The sequence below is a fragment of the Malurus melanocephalus genome, unplaced genomic scaffold (assembly GCF_030028575.1).
Source record: "Malurus melanocephalus ecotype Western Australia unplaced genomic scaffold, MMel_1.1 scaffold_23, whole genome shotgun sequence".
Classification (NCBI taxonomy): Eukaryota; Metazoa; Chordata; class Aves; order Passeriformes; family Maluridae; genus Malurus; species Malurus melanocephalus.
Genome location: NW_026623255.1, coordinates 3,635,131 through 3,638,733, shown reverse-complemented (window position 1 = coordinate 3,638,733; position 3,603 = coordinate 3,635,131). Strand labels below are relative to the sequence as shown.

The 3,603-nt window shown below is 36.8% G+C and overlaps 1 protein-coding gene across 1 annotated transcript in view; it reads left to right on the top strand.

Annotated features, from left to right (window-relative positions):
* HS3ST5 (heparan sulfate-glucosamine 3-sulfotransferase 5) overlaps positions 1 to 3,603 on the top strand; it is a 190,627-nt gene that overhangs the window by 98,946 nt on the left and 88,078 nt on the right. The window contains exon 2 of the mRNA XM_057390203.1: positions 555 to 762. The gene's annotated coding sequence lies outside the window, so the exon portion shown is untranslated. The remainder of the gene's footprint in view (positions 1 to 554; positions 763 to 3,603) is intronic.

Here is a 3,603-nt window from a genome sequence, read left to right as displayed (position 1 = left end):
GACAAGATCAGCTAAACAATTCTCAGTAAATGCTGTTACCATTTTTCCAAATGTGTCTGACATTGTTCTCAGTATAAAAGTTGTTTTTCCAGAGATTTTAAAAAATGGCTGTAATAATACATTTCTGGCCAATGTCAAGGGTAATATGTAGCAGAGTAGCAGTAGCACATGCAATACATTACCTCTTTCAAGTAAATGTCTAACATTCCTTTTTCTGTAGCCCACTTAAAGTAAATGTAATTAGACATTTTCTGTCATTAGGAATGACTTCTGTTTGGGGTTTATTATTGTGAAATGCATTTTTTGTAAATTTCCTTCCCCCTTCCCCTTCCTCTCTAACCTGTGCTCCGGATTCCAGGCTTCCAATGTTTACAAGATCCTGACACAGTGCTTCTAAAAACATGAGCAGACAAGTACTACCTCTGGGGCCCTATTGCAAAAAATTTTATTCTTAAACAGAGAAACTGAATGTTTGGGTTCTTTCGGTTGTTTGCTTTGGCTTGTTGTGTTGGGTTTTTTCAAACATGCAGCAAGTGTTTTCTCTTTTTGTACAGGCTCAGCGAGTTGGACACCATTTCAGCAGAGATGTCTGATCTTTCCATCTGCATACCTGGAGATGCTTTATTCCCTGACTGGTCTTTTCAGTAACCATTAAAGATTTCTTGGGAAGGAACACTGGAACAGCTGAGTTAAACCCTGCTGGGATGTTCTTCAACAAACACAGACGTGCTGGAGTTTCTGGATGTGCCTAAGGACACAAAGGTAAGTGTCTTCCTTAAAAGCCTCAGGTTTCAGGACTGTTTCATTTAACCTTTAGCACCAGGGACTATGTTTCAATTTGTTGCTKAAACAGAGGCRCAGATGAATAAAGTGCTGATTAACMTGACACATATAGCAGAGATCATGCTTTTCAAGGCCGTGTAATAAATGTGCTTAGTGAGCYCGGGCCACTTAAAAACCTTCTGAATGACTTGCTGGCCAAGAGGAGAAAGCTCTACCCATGCACTGAGYTTGACTGCCATTAATCATTCTTGTGGTATTTCTTCTAAACTTATGCTTAGTGCATTTCAATCACTCTCACCTGATTTACATCTGTGAAAAAGGGAACAGGAGTATTCTTTTTATCTCTGTTCACAAAATGGTTCTTGTTTACAGTCAGTGGGGATCAGGGGTAGGTGTTTGTTCAAGTGTATGCTTGGTTGTTCTAGGTGGCATGTAGGCTTCAGGAGAATGGCAAAGACGTGCACAGAATGTCAGAAAAAAATAAATTTCTTTTTAGTAGCAGCTATTCACTTTCTGGAAACTGTGAGATTTTAATAAAATGTTTTTTCTACCATTTGATTCTGCTTAAAATATTATATAATCTACTCATTCTGACACTGCCTTGCCACATCAGGAAATCTACTTGACCAGAACAATTCCCTGACATAATTTTTCTATGRTAGGATCAAAAACATAGAAGAAATAATTTTGTAAACAGATATATGCTCAGAAAGGTGGTAGAATGTGTGTGGGCATATGTGCGCATCAARTCATGTCTCAGACACATAACTGACAAGGAAAGTAGCAAGATCATAAAGATACATCAGGATTTTCAGCACTAATCATAACATTATAAAAACCCACTATGTTTATAATGATGTAGATAATGCTACGAGCAGTAGAGRAGAAAAGTGAACAATCACGTAACCTTGATTTTATTCTATGATTGCCATCTGTTTTTCATCTTTTTGCAGAATATTCTTCAGGATTAATGCTCTATCTGGGTTTGGGGGAGGAGGGGGAAAAGTTCTTTTCAGTTTTATTTTATCAACTTCTTCTTATTTCATAGGGACATTTTAAAAAATGCAATTGGTTTTACAAACACTACTATTTCTTATTAAGCATCTCCAAAATCTGTTAAAATAATTTCAGAAAACCTATTGGCTAAAGTAGATGGAACTCAAACTTGCTGTAATTAGAATTATATGAATTGAGTTCTGCTTTGTCTTTTTTGTGACRGGATTCTAGTAATATCTGAATAATAGCTTTCTAATCAATCTTCTTTTGTCTGCTACTCTAGATAGCATTTTTSTTTGTATTCTAAACACCTACTCCCTGTATAAAGTAAACAGAAGACAAAAAGAATTGTTTGCCCATTGGCACAAAATGTCTACTGCAGGCAGAAGAAAAGGACAAAAACAAAACAGACAAAAAAACCCCAATACAGTTTTATTTTATTTAAGTACTATTGAAGTTACTGAGAATTTTTGTAATAGAGTTCAGTAGGCACAAGAACATGAATATAAAAATACAGACTCTATTTAAACGTAGAAAGCTAGAGGACTTATGAGGTTGTACAAACTCTTCTGTGCAGAGGAAAGTTGTTCAAGTTCTGTGGAGTGCCCTCAACGTGATACCTAAAAACCTTCCAAGAAAGTAAAATTAATATAGGGCATATGTTGTAGCTTTAGTGTGTGGGCTTTTTAAAATAATATCACATCTTTTTTTACCTGTGCCACTGCTCTCTGAACARCAAATTTCTTCCCAACACCTAAACCTTTCCTCTTTCAGGTTAAAGCCATTGCCCCTTGTCCTGTCACTCTCTGCCAATATAAAAAGTCCTTTTGCCTCCTTTTTATAAACCTTCTTAAGGCAATGGAAGGCTGCTATAAGGTCTCCCAGAAGATTTCTATTCTCTAGGCTGAACACACAAGTTCTCTTAGTCTGTCTTCACAGAAGAGGTGCTCCATCCCTCTAATCACCTTTGCGGCTCTCCTCTTGACCTGCTCCAACAGGTCTATATCTTTCTTGTGCTGAGGACTCCAGATATGGATGCAACACTCTGGTGAGACCTCCCAAAGGCAGAGTTGAGGAACAGAATCACCTCCCTCAGCCTGCTGGACATTTCTCTTTTGAAGCAGCCCAGGATGAATTTGGTCTTTTGTGCTGTGAGAGCACACTTATGGCTCATGTTCAGCTTTTCCTCCATGAGAATCCMCAAGTCCTTYTCCACAGGGCTGCTCTCAATGWGTTCRTCTCYCRGTACTCAAAMCTGGGATTGTCCCAGCTTARGTGCAACTTGTAYCTGGACTTGTTGAAYTTTGTGATGTTAAGGATCTTCCATATCTTTCACTATGTTTACAGTATTGCTACCACTCATACATTCATTAATGCCAGTATATAAATTTGGATGGAAAAATATGCAAAAAAAATTTGCTTTTTGCTTCATTTTTTTTTGGATTTTGTAGCTAATGCCACAAAAAATGTTGCAAGCATTATATGATAGACTGGAGAACAAACTGTCTTTGGCAGGTAATGGATATCTCCATTTAAACCGTTCAAATCAAAAAGAATAAGCTAAATTATCTGACTGGTGGCAAAACCAGTGGAGTTCCACCTGTCCAAATTTTCCACGGTTAATTTTTGTTACTGACTGAATTTTATCAAACGTGCAGCTAAATTTATACACAAGGCAAAAGCTTAGTTAGCAAAAGTAAGAAATTACCCTGATGTAAGTGAATAAATGATGGTTATACAAATTGAGTACCTTGATTATTAGGTCAGAAGAAACATTGTACATTTAATGAAGAAGAAAAAAAAAAAAAAAAAAAAAAAAAAAAA